The 19,726-nt window shown below is 41.4% G+C and overlaps 1 long non-coding RNA gene across 1 annotated transcript; it reads right to left on the bottom strand.

Annotated features, from left to right (window-relative positions):
• Positions 1-953: 953 nt before the first annotated feature.
• On the bottom strand, positions 954-13,209 carry LOC139706763 (uncharacterized). The gene is made up of 3 exons (XR_011708412.1): positions 13,168-13,209; positions 12,187-12,361; positions 954-1,248 (listed from the first exon to the last, which is right to left on the bottom strand). It is a non-coding gene; the product is annotated as an uncharacterized lncRNA (long non-coding RNA).
• Positions 13,210-19,726: the final 6,517 nt, after the last annotated feature.

The raw sequence follows: 19,726 nt of genomic DNA, 5'->3' as shown, positions 1-19,726 counted from the left end.
CAGTATGCCACATTGCTCTGACAGAAGATTGGAATGGCCTTAAATGACACAGCCAAGGCCCCAGTTGACAAAGAACTCCAAGTGGCTGAGGAACTGGGTCTCCGGCAGAGTCTGGGAACCCAGGGTTGTACATCCAGTGGCACTTCTCACCATCTGACCCCACAACTTTAGAAGTTCTCATTTCCTGATTTGGGAACAAGGGGCTGCTTTGCCAAAGGACACACAGTCAGGGCGCCACTAAAACTGAATTTGTGGCTCCCACATTATTGTTTGAATTCCTCACACCAGTAGTTCAGCAGGCAGAGAATGGAGGTGCTATGCAGGCGGAGAGAAAGCACCCCAACTATGTGGAGGTGACAGAGTTCTAACTATATAATGGAGCAGAAAGGAGCAGATCTGGAACCAGGAATTCACAGGGGTGTGTCTTGGTGCTTTCTGTGCACAGGCAATTACAGTAACAGACAGACAAGGCCCAGCAATGGGGCGCAGGCGCTGAGGTAAAGGGTGGGTAATCCCAACAGGCAAGCAAACCAGACCAGAAAGGTTGTGGACAGGGAGGAAAATCTCGAATGAGTGGGAAAGGAGGAAGAAGATGACTTCTTATTATGAGATTTGAGACCCTGCAGGAACGGGGCTACAGCTGTCCTGCTAATCTCTCCATTGGAAAGGTTTGGTTTGGTTTGATTTGGTTTGGTTTGGTTTGGTACCAGGAATTGAACCCAGGGGCGCTTAACCACTAAGTCATATTCCCAGTCCTTGTTATTTTTTTATTTAGAGACAGTCTGTCTCACTAAGCTGCTTAAGGCCTCACCAACTTGTGAGGCTGACCTTAAACTTGCAATCCTCCTGACTCAGCCTTTCGAGTTGCTGGGATTACAGGCATGAACCACCATGCCTGGCTCAAATGTGTTTCTTATCCTTTTTTTAATTGTGACAAGCCATCACCAGGGGAACAGTTCCAATATGGAATAAATTAATGTAGGACACAGGAGCTCTAAGGGGCACAGGGATAAACTGTAGCAGATGTCCTTAGTGCCTCCTATTATTTCCTGGCATTTAATGTTTCTGAGCAGAAGGGAACTTCTATTGACTCCTTGCCTGAGGGCTTTTCTGACTTCCAAGTCCATTTTACCCAAGAATTGAGAATCGGCATCTAGTAGGCAGAGGTCAGGAATACTGCTAAACAAGTTACAAAGCACAGGATAGCCTCCAACAAGAGAATGAATTTCAGGATCCACTTGTCAATTTCTGAAAAAAAAAAAAAAAAAAGTAGGCTCTAACAGGATTACATTAAGTTTGTAAATCAATTGGGGGAATATGGCCAAACTAAAAATTATAAGTCTTCCAATCCATGAATGTAGGCTATCCTTCCATTTATGTAGGTATTCTTTAATTTCTTTAGATAATAATTTTTAGTTATTAGTGTTTTATAAGCTTTGCATTTTTTATTTAAATTTATTCCTAAGGATTTGATTCATTGTGATACTGCTGTGAATGGAATTTTCTTTATTTCTTTTTCAGGAAGTTCACTACTAGTATATAGAAACAAAACTTGGGGGTATATTTATCTTATGTTCTGCAACTTTACTGAACTCATTGATCAGTTCTAACAGTGTGTGTGTGTGTGTGCGTGTGTGTGTGTGTGTGTGTGTGAGTGTTCCTTAGGATTTTCTACATACAAGATCATATCATCTGTAAATAGACATAGTTTTATTTCTTCCTTTCCAACCTGCTTGCCTTTTGTTTTTTCTTGCTTAATTTCTCCAGTTAGAATCTGGAATTCAGTGGTGAATACAGAGTGTCTTGTCCTGATCTTAGGGAGAAAGGTTGCCATCTTTAACCATTAACTATGACATTAGCTATGAAGGTTTTTCATTTTTACTTATTTTTTATTTTTTTAATAGATGTCCTTTATCAGACTGAGGAAGTTCCCTTCTATTCCTAGTTGCTTAGTGTTCTTTCTTTTTTTAATCATGAAAGAGTGCTAAATTTTTGTCAAATGCTTTTTCTAAATCTACTGAGATTACCTCTATTTCTTTGTCCTTTGTTTCAGTAAAATGATCTATCACATCAAGTTTTTTAAATGTTAAGCCAGGGCTGGGACTGGGGCTCAGTGGCAGAGCGCTTGCCTAGCATGTGTGAGGCACTGGGTTCGATCCTCAGTACTACATAAATAAATACATTAAATTAAATAAAGGTTTAAAAAATGTTAAGCCAACCTAAATTCCTGTGATAAACCTCACTTTGGTGTAGTGTATAGTGCTTTTTCTACATTGTTGGACTCAGCTTTCCAGTATTTTTGAGGATTTTTACATTTATCTTCATAAATTATGTTGGTATATGGTTTTCTTTGCTTCCGGTATCTGTGATTTCAGTTTTAGGGTAATGCTGGCTGGTCTTTTGATTTGGCTTTTGGATGTTGGTCTGTTGTTGCTTTGTGGTATCAGAGATCAAACCCAGGGTCTCACACATGCTGGGCAAACACCCTGCCACTGAGTTATCCCCACCTGGACTCTGTTTTGTGTTCTTTTATGAGGTGGCCAATCAGATGCATCCTTAAGCCGAGTCAGAAAAATGAACTTGTTTATACTCAAAGGACCTGGAGACAGGAGGCACAGCACACAGGTCACCTGGGGAGAACACCAGGTGTCAAGAGGCAGAAGATAGGAGTGAGGGGAAGTTTCAGGCCACAGCCTTCATCAGAGTTCTGCAAGACAGGCAAGGCAGCGCAGGGCAACAGATTAGGACTGGCAGGTGTGAATACTTCAGTGGCTTTGGAGTACAGGGATGATCCCCACTGCCTGGAACCTGGCCCTGGGATGAGCAGGGCACGGGAATGTTCCATCCTGGGATGCACAGGCTGGATAGAGGAGGTCCAGCTCTGAAGGTTAGTTTCATATGTCGGTGACATATCCCAAATGTGCCCTTTGACATCTCTGAGAATTGCCTATACTTGGGAGGAGAAGTGTCTCCCTAGACATTTTTTTAAGATATAAAAACATCATAATATGCAAAATAAAAATATTTAAAATATAGACTCATAGAAATGAGTTGGGAAAGATTCCCTTCTATATTTTTCAAAAGAGTTTGTAGCATATTGGTGTTAATTTTTCTTCAAATGTTTGGCAATAGGGTTGGGGATGTAGCTCAGTGGTAGATCTCTTGCCTAGCAAATATGGAGCTCTGGATTTGACCCCTAACACTACAAATAAACACGTTTGGTAGAATTCACCAGTGAAGCCATCTGACCTCAGTTTTTCTATGTGGGAAGGTGATTGAATTACAGATTATGTCTCTTTATTTTGTGTGGTAGTCAGCTCTCCATTACTGTTACAAAACACCTGAGTAAATCAACTCAGAAGAGGAAAGATTTATTTTGACTCACAATTTCAGAGGTTTCACGCCATGGTCACTTGTCTCCCTTGTTCCTGAGCCTGCAGGGAGGCAGAATATCATGGCAGAAAGGTTGTGGCCTAGCAAATCTGCTCACTTCAAGGCAGAGAGAGAGAGAAGCAGAGAGAGAGAGGCCCCACCTCTGACCATTTGCTGCACTGGCGACCAAGCTTCAACACATGAGCTTTGGGGAGATATTCAAATCCAAACCATAGCACTTGGAGTCTACTCAGATTTCTTCTTGGGTCAGTTTTGGTAGCTTGTGTCTTTCTAGGAATTTTTCCATTCCATCTTGGTTATCTAACTTTTTGGTATGAAATAATTTAGCCACTTTCCTTATCCTCTCTTTCATTCCTGATTTCAGTAATTTGAGTCTTCTCTGTTCCCCCTGCAGATTCCACCCCATCAGTCAAGTAAAAGCTTTGTCAATTTTATTGATCTTCTCAGAGAAAAGAGAACCAACATTTGGTCTTGTTAATTTTCTCTCTCTCTTTCTCTCTCTCTCTCCCTTCCTCCCTCCCCGCTCCTGTATCCCCAGGCCTATTTATTTATTTCCGGACAGTTGCTTAGGCTGACCTTGAGTTTGAGGTCCTCCTGCCTCAGCCTCCCAAGTTGCTGGGATTATAGGCATGCGGAGTTCAGCAAGCTATGATTTCTCTATTCTATTTCACTTATTTTCACTCTAATATTTATTACTTTCTTCTGTGACTTTGAAATTAGTTTGCCCTTCTTCTTCCTATATCTTGAAGTACAAACCCAGGTCATTTATTTGAGATCTTTTTTTTTTTTTTTTGTCTTAATCTATAAAAATCTACATAAATTTCCTTCTAAGAACTGCTCTTACTGCAGTCCATCAATTCGGGGTATTGTATTTTTCTTTTCATCCATCTCTAAGGCTTTCTAATTTCCTTTGAAAATTCTCCTTTGACTCATTGGCTGTTTAACAGTGTTGTTTAATTTCCATGTTTTTGTGAATGCCCCATATTTCATTCTGCTACTGATCTCTAATTTTATTCCATTGTAGTCAGAGGATATCTATTTTGATTTAATAATTTTAAATCATTGAGACTTTTGCATGGCCCGACATGTGTTCTATCCTGGAGAATGTTCCATGTGCCTGGAGAAGAATTCACATTCTGCTGTTAATGGATACAGAGTTCTGTAGATGTCTGTTACGAATATTTGGTTCAAGGTGTTATTCAGGCCTTCCATTTCTGTCTTGACATTCTGCCTCGTTGTTGAGAAGGAAGCCCTCTGTCTACACTAATAGACATGAAGAGGGTGGGAAGAAATAGCCATCTCCTCAGGAGTGGGATGCATCTGCAAGGGGACAGCCCTGGCTTCCAGGTACAATTGCTACACCACATGCCCTGTCAGATGCAATGCCTCACCAAGCTCCAACTCACTGCCTCAGTATAACCTGAACCAGCAGCTGAACAGTCAGAGCCTTGACCCATAAAAGATGACTAATGCTTCAGTATCTACTGCACCATCTGCCCCCAGGGAGAGGCCAGACCAGCAAGAGGTTAGCTGGAGGTTCCTGCTAGGGTGGTGTGTGAGGATGGCATTTGGAATCACTACTTCCTTCTTTGTCCACTGTGCCCAGTAGATTGTGTATTATAAATGACCTTTTCAGTCTCCTCTTTCTACAGAGCACAGTGTAGTGTTCAACTAATTCATGTGGGAAGGTTTTGCAAGAACTGGAATAGAATTCAACTAGTAGACTCAGAAACCTATAAAAATGATATAAAAGAATGATAATGCACTTTTAGAAGGTAAAAGAGAGCAAAAGTAATTTTACATCAAATGATAGGCAAATAACTTTGATAGGTATACACTAAAATTCTCTTCTAAATTTCTTCTCAACAAGCCATGAAATGAGATACTTCCACTCATTTTACTTGGAGGGTCTGTCTCAGACCAATTTTTTTTTTGGGAGGGAGCAGGGGTTACTGAGATTAAACTCAGGGGCACTTGATCACTGAGTCACATCCCCAGCCCTATTTTGTATTTCATTCAGAGACAGGGTCTCACTAAGTTGCTTAGTGCCTCCCTGATGCTGAGGCTGGCTTTGAACTCTTGATCCTCCTGCCTCAGCTTCCTGAGCCGCTGGGATTACAGGTGTGCACCGCCGTGCCTGGCTCAGACCAATTTTTATGTTCCTGAAAATTGCTGTAGTTCATCTCACTAACAATCTGTTCAGAGTTATGTTAAGGATTTTCATGCTGGGCATGGTGCCTCATGCATGTAATCCCAGCAGTTCAACAGACTGAGGCAGGAGGATCACAAGTTCAAAGCCAGCCTCAGCAATTTAGGGAGGCCCTAAGCAATTTATAATTTTAAAAAAAGGGGGGGGGCTGGGAATGTGGCTTAGTGGTTAAGCACACTTGGGTTCAATCCCTGGTACCCCCCTAAAAATTTTTTAAAAAGAATATTCATAATGTTTACTGAATTTACATGCATGGTAGGAGAAACATGGAGGGCTAATAGAGGAAGAGCACACGTCAGACTCAGACCCTGGCATCTCTTTCCTCCCAATCACACAGCACATCTAAGTTTAGGCGCTCCCCAGAGGGCTCAACCTGAGGAGACCTTTGCTCTCCACTTTTTCTAAACATGATTGACAGAACATGGCAAAGTGTCAGAGAAAGCTTGCTTACCATATACTTCTCTGAATATAGAAAATAGCACAGAACATCAGCTTCAACATGTCCTGTGAATGTTTCTCTGGTAATCCACAAGTCAGTGTCATTCCTAAGAAAGACTATTCAACAGGCATAGCTTGGCCTCTACCTGTCTCTCCCACATTCACCTCTTTTTTCTCCTACCTACTACACTTGAGCCATATTGGCTGTCTTCTTGTATCTATTTATTTATTGTTGGTGCTGGAGATTGAACCCAGAGTCTCTTGCATACTAAGAATGTGTTCTACCACTGATCCACACCCCTCAGCCTTTCTTTGTTTCTCATAGCTCTTTCCCACCTCAGGACTTTCAAAAACAGGGACCTCTTTCCTGGACAGTGGCCCTACTGGTCCTCTCTACCCATCCTCACCTGACAGTCTCCTTCTCTCAGATCCCAGCTTTTTTTTTTTTAATATTTATTTTTTAGTTATCGGCAGACACAACACCTTTGTTTGTATGTGGTGCTGGGGATCAAACCCGGGCCGCACGGATGCCAGGCGAGCGCACTACCGCTTGAGCCACATCCACAGCCCAGAGATCCCAGCTTTTATGTCACCTCTCAAAGAGACTTCCCTGTAAATCCCTGATCTGACTCCTGAACCATTCTCCTCACAATCCATCATTGTTTTTATTAGTTTGGTTACGAATTTATTTTCCCTACTAGAATCTAGGCTCAAAGAGACAGAGAGCAAGTATACTTTATCCACCAATATATAATCAGATACAAGCATAGTTCCTAGAAAATGTGGGCACTCAATTCATATCTGTTAATGAAAGAATAAATTTTTAAAATGACTACTAAAGTGTCTATTTTCTTCAGAATCATAACTGAGGATGTCATCTATCATATTATTCAATGATGTCCAGCAAGGCCTAATGAATTAAAATTCTCTATGAAAATGTTTGTACTTTCCAGATTATTAAGTTTAGGGCCGACTAACAAATTCAGCAAAGTTGCCAAATACAAAATGAACACACATACACAAAAGTTGGTTGCATTTCTATGTAATAACAATAGACATTCTGAAAAAGAAATTTTAAAAGCAATATCCAATAGCATCAAAAACCTAAAATTCCGGGGCTGGGATTGTGGCTCAGCAGTAGAGCACTCACCTAGCATGGACGAGGCCCTGGGTTTGATCTTCAACACCACATAAAAATAAATAAACAAAATAAAGGTATTGTGTACAACTAAAAAAATAAGTAAATATTTTTTAAAAAAACCTTAAAATTCCTAGGAGTAAACTTAACCAAGAAAGTGAAATACTTGTATACTGAAACCTATAAAACAATGATAAAAGAAATTAAAGAAGAAACAAATAAATGGAAAGACATCCCATGTTCATGGATTGGAAGACTGAGTATTGTTAAAATGTCCATATTACCCAAAGTAACCTACAGATTAAATGTAATTCTATCTCAATCCAAGTGGCATTTTTTGCATAATAGAAATAAAATCCTAAAATTCATATAAAATCTCAACAGCCAAAACAACCTTGAAAAAGGATGAAGTTGGAGACCTTTCAATTCCTGATTTCAGAGCTTATTATGGCAATCAAACTAATGTGTCATTGGCATGAAAACAAACATATAGGCCAGTGATACATAGATCAGAGTTCTGAAAAACAAGCCCTGACCTATACGGTCTGATGCCAAGAGCACACAATGAGGAGTGTACCTTTCTTCAACAAATGTTATTGAAAAAAATCGGATGTCCACATGAAAAGAATAAAGTTGGAACTTACATTACACGATATAAAAAATTAAATCGAAATGGACTAAAGACCTAAGCATAAAATCTGAAACTACAAAACTGCTAGAAGAAGACATAGGGGAAATCTTCATGACATTGGACTTGGATATCTTTACTGACATCTTGGATATGACACCAGAATCACAGAGAACAAAAACAAAATGGAAGGCAAATGGGAGTACATCAAACTTGGAAGTTTCAAAGTAAATAATCAATAGAGTGAAAAAGCAACCTGTGGAAATTGGAAACAATATTTGCCAACCATATGTGTGTTAAGAACTTAATATCCAAGATATGTAAATAGTGCCTACAACATATCAACAAAAAATAAACAACCCAATTTTTAAAATGGGAAAATGACTTGAATAGACACTTCTCCAAGACACAAATGCCCAAGAAGCACATGAATAGATGCTCAACATCACTAATCCTTAGAGAAATGTAACAATGAGATATTGTCTCACAATCATTACTATCAAAAAAAGAAGAAGAAGAAATAAGTGGTGTTGTTGAGGATGTGAACTGGAAACCTTTTGCATTGTTGGGAAGAATGTAAAATGGTACAGTCGCTATGGAAAATGTTCTGATACTTCCTCAAAAAAATAAAAATAGAATTATAAAAGATATCACTTCCACTTGAGTCTGAATTCTTTCTAAGTTATAGGTCAAAATCTACTTAGTGAACTTCTAACAAAAAATGTTTCTAACAGTTGAGCTTCAACAGCTGCTAACATCCTAAAAATAGAAATGACCTGACACTATTGCATTTCCTGGTACAGGACTACATCACTACCTATGGGGTAGTCCTACCCAGAACTCCATCCTATCCTGGCCTTTCATTTAATTACCAACTCATGGGAAATACAGGGGACAGAGAAATAGTCCACATGACACTGTACAGATGCAATTAGCAACTCCAGACTTCAAGCAAGTGACATGGTTTCACTGGCAAATCAGTTGTAAAGAAAAAGAGAGAGAGTTCATCAATGTTCAATTTGTGTGTGTGTGTGTGTGTGTGTTATCTTTTATAATTCTATTTTTAGATTTTTGAGGAAGTGTCAGAACATTTGAAAGAAGGTAATGACATCTATGAGCTAATTAAAATTTTAACACTAACTGAATTTTTATAATATGAATTATTCACTTATTTTGGGTCAAGTAATGATTTCATGGTTCCTTGCATTTATCATTTGTTTGTTTATTTGTTTGGGCGAGTACCAGGCATTGAACTCAGGGGCACTCAACCACTGAGCCACATTCCCAGCCCTTTTTTGTATTTTATTTAGAGACAGGGTCTCACTGAGTTGCTTAGCAACTCGCCATTGCTGAAGCTGGCTTTGAACTCACTATCTCCTGCCTCAGCCTCCTGAGCTGCTGGGGTTACAGGCATGCGCCACCTCGCCTGGCTGGTTCCTTGTATTTAAAGCTAAAACATTCTAGATGGAGTCACAGATACCTGGGACTGACTTCACAGTAGCACTGGATAAGGGAGTGGGGGTGGCAGGGCAGCATAATGTAGTAGGGGCAACAGGAGGATCAAAATGAAGTTCTTATGCACCCCCCCAACACCTGTTGAAGTGTGTAGAGAAATAGCCTGACCCTGTCAACATCTTCGGGAAGTGCCTTGCTGAGGAGCACTGCCTTGCTCACCTTGGTGAAGCCCTGCCTGGGGCTGCTCACAACCAAAGCCTTGTCCATTGGGGGTTGCCCGCCTCGGGACACCTCTGAGGGCCACCCTAGAGCTCCCTCTTCTTTCCTTCCCTCGCCTAGAGCTGATCCTCAGAGAGTACCCTATTAAATCTCCTGCAGGTTAACCTCTGTCTTAGAGTCTGCTCTCGGGGAACTCATCCTGGAACCAGATGAAAAAAGATTGGCCGTGGGGTTGACCATTCTTGAATCTGATATTGGAGGCAGAATTCAGAGATGGTCTTGGAGACCTTCACCCAGGTATAAATATCCTATATAATCTCTAGAACTAGGAATACCTTTGCCCATGATCAGGTTACATTATGAACACAGTTGACTTCCAGCTAGGAAGATGATCCTCGTGGGCCCGACTTTGATCCCTGTGCCCCCTAAAAACTTCAGCCTTATCATATGCCAATCAGAGAACTCAACCATCCCATGTGAACCTGTGGCCTGTGGAGCAGAAACTAATAAATGGGTGTTGTCTTAAGCTGCTAAATTTGTGATAACTCGTAACATAGTAATAGAAATCTAATACACTAGGTGATGAGCATGTGGAGGATGATGACTCTATTCTTTATTCTTGTACAAGTTTGAAGTTGTCCAGTCATTGTAAAGGTTTAAAATATTGATTATGGCAAGGCATGGTGGCACATGCCTAAAATCCTAGTGACTCAGGAGACTAAGGAGGATCACCAAGTTTAAGGCCAGCCTCAGCAACTTAGCAAGGCCCTAAGCAATTTTAGCTAGACCCTGTCTCAAAATAAAATTAAATAAAAAAGGCTAGGGATGGCTCAGTGATTAAGTGTTGCAAGATAGATATAATTTTTTTTTATGTTGCTAATCAAAGTTGAGAGATGGGTGCTAATTATTAGGAGACAGACGGTGGTGAGTGGTGGGAACCCAAGGTTAAGAGAATAATTCTATAAAATGGGCCCACTGAGCTGACCCCTACATGCTTTCATTTCCAAGAAGCAATTTATCTACAGCCCTGCCTGGCTTCAGTGGACAGGATATGTCACATTCCTCAGCAAACTACCTGTTCACTGCAGGGGCAATGCAGGCCCGAAATAATGTTGATAAGAGAATTCTGAAGGAGGACTTTTGTGACCAGATCCTAAAACTCTGGGAGATAAGGATAGTTCCTCCTAACCATAAAATCTGTAAGAACGTATGGCTAAGAATCCAATTAGAACCAGTCATCATGGGTCAACTTGACCTAGAGTTGCCATGACAGTGGGACTTTTACCTTGCCACCAGTCAAAAGTCAAGTGGTGGACCTGGGTGGGACTCTCTGGACACTTCTCTGGGATCCCCAATAAAACTGGAGTGCAGGAGAGTAGGTCCTCCTCATCTCCGAGAGGACCCACTCTCTCCCTTGAGAGTGTCCCCTTCCCCTTCCCTATCTCTTTGATAAACTCATTTCTATTACTCTCAGCGACATGTCTGAAATCTTCCTGACTTGATCACAAGAATCGGGGTTTGAAGAGGGGGTCTTCGAGCTACCTCATCTCTCAGAAGTTCCCAGCTCCATAACACTAGTGACTCATCATCATACATTATTTTTTCTAGTTTAATAATGTGTAAATTTCCCATAATAAAAAAGTTTTTAAATTATGCTTAGGGCTGGGGTTGTGGCTCAGCGATAGAGCGCTCATCTAGCACATGCGAGGCCCTGGGTTTGATCCTCAGCACCACTAAAAATAAATAAATATAATAAAGGTATGTGTCCAACTACAATTAAAAATAAATAAATAAATATATGCTTAATTATTGATCGACGGGCAATTTGAGTAGTTTCTCCTTACTTTCTCTTGTAAGCAAATGACTAATAAGTGCCACCATTCCTAAAGGAATGATCACCAAGTCACTGGGCCATTCTGTTTCCCAATCAAATTGTCTCCTTGCTGGGTGACCTGTAGCCATTTGAATTGTCCCTTACATTTGCCCAGAAATTTCACACCCAGGGGCATCCTTGTGAGAGTTGGGGGGTGGGGGGCTGGCTACACCCTTCTTTATAGAGTGAATGAAGGATGATCGTGGAAGGGGAGGTGGAGAAGTTCAGCAGGTGAGTTGTAGTCAAGAGCGCGAACGGAAGCTGAGATATGGCACACTGATCGCAGTTCTCAGCTGGGGACAGTTTTACTCCCCAGGGAATTTGGCACTGTCTGGAGATGTCACAACTGGAGAGTAAGCAAGAGTGCCACTGGTATCTAGAAGGTCCAAGGCACAGAACTGTCCTCCTCACCCCACAGCAAAGAGTCATCTGGCCCAAAATGTCCAAAGTGTCCAGGTGGGGAGATGGTACCTTGAAAGCATCTATGTACAGCACTTCTTGAGGAGTCCCCAGGAACCCCCCCAGAGCAAGCATTCCCCTGGCTTTGCTGTTTCTTGGGAAGAAATGTTTCTTTTTAAATATCTTTATTTATATATATATATATATATATATATATATATATATATATATATATATATATATATAATTAAATTTTTAATTGTAGGTGGACACAACACCTTTATTTTATTTTTATGTGGTGCTGAGGATCGAACTCAGTGCCTTATGTGTGCTAAGCGAGTGCTCTACCACTGAGCCACAACCCTAGCCCTTTATGTTTTTAACCTAAAAATACTGCTTATTCTTTGGAAGATACAATGAGTGTATGGTCTTACCTTCGGTCACAGCAGACAGAGGCCAGTCCCCAGTGCCTGCAGCCACACCCACAGGCCTGACCCTCACTCCCTGCTAAAGGCCCAGAGAGGAATCCAGCTAAGGTTGAACAGCTCCGGATGACATCACCTAGGTATGTGGGGTCAGGCCCCAGCCTGTGGGAGTAGTGTTATTTACCTGAAAGGAATGACAACAGACATGCAGACACCTGCTGTCCAGGTAAAAAGGTCTGCTGAGGACACATAATTCCAGGATACCTTAGAGGTAGCTGGAAACTCCAAGAGCAGACATGAGGCCCTTTATAAAGAGCCCTGAGCTCTTCCCTGTGATCTCTGAGGGTGGCCCGTCAGCAGCATTAACAATCGACTGCCTGGGTTAGAATCCCCTTCCTTTACCCTTGAAACTCCAGGGAGATTAAAGTTCTGATCTCAAGAAGGGATCTGTGCCCAAAAGGACTGACTAGATAGTGGGGAGAACAAGGGACAGGAGGTTCCGATGTGGGGGGCGGTACCCACAAGCAGAGAGCAGCCTCTATGGCCAGGTGTCATTTGCCTAGAAATGGAGAGAGTTCAAGTCTACATTTACCCTAAGCAAGAAGAGTATTTGATTTCATTAATGGTATGGAACACAATAAATAAGCTTTGATTTTGCCGTTGTTTTTTTAAGATGAAAGTTGTTAAAATGATGCATTTGTCTTGTCTTGTATATTTGTTTTCCTCTAAAATTTAACCGCGGCTGTACCCAGGGCTTCCTCTGTAACTAACCATGAACCAGCTTGGGTTGTCGCCCACTTCCTGTCACTCACATCTTTATGACGATCATCATCAAGAAAAAAATACAAGAACCAAAGCTTGGGTCTTCCCAGTTCTGTTGCAGGTTGTTGTTTCAGAAAAAAAGGAAGTTTTAAAAAAGGAAGACCTGGTGCATTCTTTCACCCCCAAGCCCGGCCCAGGACTCAAGCCTAGAGCTGCCCGTCTCATTACCGTGCTCAGAACCTCGGCTTAGACCGTGCTGGCAGGTGCTTGTCCATCATCACCCATGACAGACTCGGATGTTTATTGCTTTTGTGTTGTTTCCTTAAACCTTACACAATTTTCTTCTGGGGAAGTATACATTTCTCTAATTTTTTTGTTTTGATTTTTTTGTTGGTCTGTTGGCCTGCTGACCGACTTCCCCAAATGTATAATGTATTTCATGTTGAAATTTTCCCCTTGACTAAGCAAACGGTGTCTAGTTACACTTCCTCTTCAGAGCTGGGAAGCTCTTTTGTCTTCATGGGTGGCATTTGCAAGAGCCAACTACCAGGAAGAAAAATGACTTGCTGATTTCACCATTCTCGAGTGTGTCAATGGATAAAGCCGGGCTATTGTCAGGCATCTCTTTCTGATGCTCAGCTTTTCAGTTAGCCATTTCACGATGTCCTAAAGGGCTACAGGCTCCAGGATCCAATAATCCAAGTCAAATTCCAGCCCCGCCACCTACTGGCTGTCTCTGTGCCTAAAGCCACAGTACTTATAACACACCGGCACTGTCCAGGAATGACAGAAAGCGGATCTGCTCACACCCACAACACAGGGATAATGTAAAATTCATTATCACCAAATAAATGAATGAGATTTGCAGAATCTTTTTAAAAGCACTGTGATTTTTATCACCAAATATTTTTTGTTTTGGAAAACATTTTATTCACATTTTTTTTTTTTGTATTCACACTGTATACAAATAATGATGGCGGACATGCAACTTCCAGCACAGTTAATGGTTGCATTGTTATCTAGAAGGTTCTAGAACCATGTGCTTTCTACCTTCCTTTCTTTCATTCTTTCTCTTTAAAGTCTTCCATTATAAAATGAGGGATGCTGATGGTGACTTGAAACCAAGTCAGATTGTCTCATCATTCAGTCTTTTCCTGTCACAATAAACGGCAATTCTTTTCTTCAAGTTGCTGTGCTCTTGTGTCAGCTTCAATCCTCCCTGACTGCCCCTCCTGCGCTCTCCGTGTCAGGAAATCCTGCCAGGGCTGCCTGTCAGACACCTCGACTCTGACCACTTTACACCTCCATAACTACTGGCCTGGTTCAAGCCACCATTCAGAAAATTAGGACACGTCTAAAAAACACTTTCACAGAAACATCTAGAATGATGTTTGACCAAATATCTGGGTTCTGTGGTCCAGAAAACTTGACCCATAAAACTGACCATCACATGATGCCCAATAAGTAATTGAATATAACTGACTCACTAAGATGATCGTTCTAACGACTTAGTTTAAGCTTTTGTAATTGAAAGAAAAAATACTTTTAAAATATCTTCAAATTTCAAGTAGTTGTTTTTATATATAAATAGATATATGTACTTTCTCTAACTCTAATTATACTTAATGTGTTTTTAAGAGTTAAAAGAGGGAGGAGGTGTAGCTCAGTGGTAGAGAGCATGCTCAGTATATGTGAGGCTCCAGGTTCAATCCCCAGCACCAAGAAAATTAAAAAAAATAAAAAAAGAAAGAAAAGGAAAAATAGTTAAAATAAAACTGGATTGTGATAACAGTTATACAATCCTGTGAAGTTACTAAGAATGATTGAATTGTATACATAAGATGGATGGATGGATGGATGGATGGATTAGTAAAACTTATACCTGAGTCTCTTGATGTTCCAGAACATTGGTTCTCAAATTGCGGTTCCCAAAACACTTTCAGGGGCCCTGCAAGGTCAAAACTCCACAATAATGCCAAGAGGTTGTTTTCCTTTTCCACCTTCACTCTCTCAGCAAAATGTGAAGTAGGATTTTCTAGAGGCTGCATTCTTGGCACCTGTTGAGAGCACAGCAGACCTAAGCTGGCTTCCTGAGGTCAGAAATGAATGAGATTTTTAGAATCTTTTTAAAAGCACTGTGATTTTTATCACCAAATATTTTTTTGTTTTGGAAAACCTAATTATTTTTCATGAAAATATGTAGTTTGTGTTAACATGTAATTATCTTGTACTTTTGAGTCAATAAGTAAATATTCTCAGGTCTTTCTGTCTAAATTTCTAATATGATAAATTGTGTGTGTGTGTGTATCCATACACACACATATATATCACATATATTCCCCATAAACAAAGGTCTTTTGGGGTTCTCAGTAAATTTTAACAGGGTAAATGGATCCCCAAACTGAAAAGTTTGAGAATTGCTCTTCTAGAAAGAGTACTCACACTGTATACAAATAGTGATGATTTTGTATTCTTATTCATGATCATTATGCCTCTTGTTTACTTTTTATCTTGTTCTGTTAGCCAGAACTCCCAAAGTCATGTGAAATTATTGCAGAGAGAGATTGGGATCAAATTTTGCTTCTGGATAAAACAGAATGTCTTCTAATATTTCCCAGATCCTGGCTGTTTCCAGAGCTCAGTCCTGTTGTAATAAATACTGACAGGTTTTCCAAAAGGACAGTTAGAGGGTGCCCTGCCCTGGCCTTTCAGAGTCATTTCAAAATAAAGATTTTTCTCCTTTTGGTATTAAAAAAGTATCCTTTCATTTCTATTTATTGTGCCTTTTGAGCAAACTTTTTTTACTTACCTGAACCTCAGTACTTCTTGGGGCTGGGGATGTAGCTCAGCGGTAGAGCACCTGCCTAGCACATGTGAGGCCCTAGGCTCAATCCCCAGTACCACAAAAATAAATAAAAAGTATTTTCACACAATCAGTGACTTGAAAAATTGTGCTGTATATGTGTAATATGAAATGAATTGCATTCTGCCATCATGTATAACAAATTAGAATAAATAAATAATTTTTTTTTTTTAAAGTAGGTTAGAGACCAGGGGCTGGAAGGATTGGGGAATTGGATGTTGATGCTCAACGATTACCAAGTTTCTCTTTGGGTGATGAAAGTTCTAAAAATAGATAATGGTGATGGTTATGCAACATTGTAATTGTAGATTTATTGTCATTCAATTGCACACTTAAAACAGTAAAATAAATGAAAAATTTTATGTTATGTATAACACAATAAAACTATCCCCCCAAAAAAACTAAATAAATAAATTAATTAAAAGATAAAATAAAAAGCAAGGAGAGGACTGAACCTTAGTATTTCTCATTTGTGAAAGAGGCAGTTGAACTAATTTGGTGCTTTTAAACCATGTTTGTTGACATGAAAATCACTCCTGAAATCAATGAAGAAAATCATTCTTTTTAGAAAATTCCAGGCAGTAGATGCAAAAAATAATTTTTCTTCCAACTCTGGGGATTGAACCTGGGGTGCTCTAACACTGAGCACTGAGCAAAAGCCCCAGCACCCCCCCCCCTGCCTTTTTTTTTTTTTTTTTTGAGACAGTCTTGCTAAGTTGCTTAGGGTCTCTCTAAGTTGCTGAAGCTGGCTTTGAACTTATGATTTTCTTGCCTCAGCCTCCTGAGCTGTGTGCACTGGAAAATGTGAAATTAATGAAAGAATCAGACAATGAGCATCTTGCAACTCCCAGTGGAATAACTGATCTGGGAAAAGCTCATGCTTAAAGTCATTTGGTGAAAATATGTTAGGGACCTGTTTGTCCTTGAGTCCTGGAGTCCTTGAGCAGCTTCACGTATTCCAGTCTTGCAGGGCAAAGCCACACAGCTCCTAGATCATGGCGCACATGAATTGGCCTGTTCGGTGAGGTGCTGGCGGGGACAGCTGTGCCTGGGCATGCTCAGGTTCTTGGTCACTTTGGGGTCCTTGCTGAGGCCCGCAGTCACAGGGTAGAGCCATGACTGCTCTTTTTTATTCCAAAAATAATTTCCATGATGTGGATACCCCATATTTTGTTTAGCCATTCATAAGTTCATGGATATTTGGGCTGTTTTTGCTTTGGGGCTATCACAAATAGTGCTTTTGATTCACCATAATGCATTGGAGCCAGCCATCAGAGTCACCCTCAAAGGATGACCCAGACCAATACTTCTTCCAAAATGACCTGTACTGCAGGACCACAGGTCAGACTCCCCTCAGTCCTACTCCTCCAGACTCCCAGCCCTTGGGATAACCTGAGCCCCTGTTGTTCTTCCTTTTATTAGCTGCAGTCAAGCTCTGCCCACCCCAACCCATCAGACATGCCCCAGTAACCTGGACTTTAAAGCCAAAGAACAGAGAGTCCTAGTGGCTCTTTCTCGTATCTCCTTTCTAGATATAGTAATTTATAGGAGGCTATAAATTACTCAGTCTATTTGCATCACCCAGGTGTCACCTGATTACATCCACTAGTGGCATCTGAGCCCAGGTGTCCTGCCAATCTTCCACCACCACCATCAGCATAATCTGCAAGTAGTTGCCTGGCATCCAGGTAACTCAAGAGGCTACTCATGATGTTAACCCTTGACCTCAAAGTGGACCTCAAAGGAAATTCCAATCTACACTCCAAAATGAAAAACTATTGACATTCTCTAATCCAGAACTATCCCATGTTCACTGATCTTATGATCCAGCCTCCTCCTGGTACACAAGAGTCCTCTTGTACATTTGTGCTGACCCTGGGGGAATAACCTCAAAGGGTGAAAGAGCCTGGGGTTGGCCAGCAGGACTAGAAAGGCCACAGTCTTGACTTCTGCAAACCCTGTGTAGCCGGAGCATGAGATCTGGTGTCTGACTCATGCTAAGTTGCCCAGGACTTTCCCAGCTCCAGTACCGAGAGTCCCACATCTGGGGAAACCCTTGGTCAACGGCCAGCCATGACAGCTGCTTACCTTGCAAAGCTTGGTCCTTGTTAACTGAAGTTAAAGCCTGGGTTATAGGGAAGCTATAAAAGGTGACACGTGGTCCAGGTTGTAAGGAGGATAAAAGGAAACCGGCCCCAATGTATGTGCAGGTAGTTAACCCACCCACCACTGTTCAGGTTTCTTTCGTAAACAATGAATCCTTGAAAGGAGGATGAAGGATCCAGCAAGGGGCAGGGCCAGCCACCATTTTTCATGGTAGTTTATTTTTTTTCAGCTACTGATGTAAAATTCCCATAACACAATCAACCACTTCAAAGTGCACAGTTCAGTGGCAGCTCTTTGTATATTCCCGGCATTGTGGGGTTGGGTTTGGAATCTGTATCTAATTCCAAAATATTTTCATCACCACCAAAGGAAAACCCACACCCATGAAGCACTCACTCCTCATCCTCTATCCCTCCAGACCCTGGCAAACACCGTCAACTGTTTCTGAGGATTTGCCTGTTCTGGACATTTCATATAAATGGGATCATACAATGTGTGGCCTTTTGTGACTCAGCATGATATGTTTCAGGATCATCTCTGTCATAGCATGTACTAGTACTTTGTCCCTTTTCATGGCGGAATAATATGCTCTCCCACGGACTACATGTTGTTTACCTATGGTTACTTTTTTGAATTTGCCCTGAGCTCCTCCAAGAAATAGATTGTTCTTGTTGTTTTTTTTTTTAAACCTCACATATAAAATATTAGCATATTCTCATTGTAAAACAAACAGTACTCACCGAGCAATGATGTACCCTGGTTCTGAACATACTGCAGCAGTTAAAAAGAGTGGGTTAGCCCAGTTATACACATGCCTATAATCCCAGCAGCTCTGAAGGCTGAGGCAGGAGGATCACAAGTTCAAAGCCAGTCTCATCAAAAGTGAGGTGCTAAGCAACTCAGTGAGACCCTGTCTCTAAATAAAATTCAAAATAGGGTTGGGGATGTGGCTCAGTGGTCAAGTGCCCTTGAGTTCAAAAAGGAGTGCGTTAATTGTGCAGTTGTGCTGGTGGAGTGTATTAAATATCAGCTCTGTGTGACTATGGTGAAATGACTGAGGCAACTAACTTTATAAAGAGAAAAGTGTTTTTTAACTCACAGTTTTGGAGAATCAAGTGCAAGATTGGATTTGGCCTCTGGTGAGGGCTGCACATCTTAGCAGGGGCATATGTGAGAACCACTGGTCACACCTCAAGCCAGAAAGTAGAGCCAGAGAGAAGACAGGCAGGGTCCTACAATTGCTTCTGAGGGCACACCCCTAATGACCTCAGGACCTCCCATGAGACCCCCACCTCTCAGATCCCCCTCCTCCCAATAGCACCACTCTGGCAACCAAGCCCTTAACATAGGGACCTTTGGGAGACTTCCAAAACAATGTCCGAACCACAGTGTGACACATGGAAGCTTCGAGAGCTTGACTCCCTCTCCGTCTCCCACTGACACCTCACCTGCTGCTGCAGGGATGCCCAGATCTCCCCGAACATAAAAAATGAGCCCAAGTTCCTTCTTTCTCTGCCACTTTCTCAGCTCACCACCACGCCTCACCACCACACTTTTCTCTCCTTCCTCACACCCACTCGTTGGTTAGCCCTCCTGACTCAGCGTCCCTGCCTGCTGCTCTTCTGAACTACTCTCTGAAAATGCCAGCCGTCCTCAGGAGCCACCTGGACTTGGGTTCATTTTCCTTTGCAGCGTTGGACGCCGTCGACCAGCCCCTCCCTTCTGGGGGTGGGGGCAGGGGGCTTTCCTCTGCCTCATCTGGGTATCACGTATGTCCCCATCTGATTCTCCAGTTTGATGGCAAGACCTCGAGGCAGA

This window comes from Marmota flaviventris, chromosome 8 (assembly GCF_047511675.1).
Source record: "Marmota flaviventris isolate mMarFla1 chromosome 8, mMarFla1.hap1, whole genome shotgun sequence".
NCBI lineage: Eukaryota > Metazoa > Chordata > Mammalia > Rodentia > Sciuridae > Marmota > Marmota flaviventris.
The sequence above is the reverse complement of the archived record's forward strand: the minus strand, read 5'-3'. Positions and strand labels throughout refer to the sequence as shown.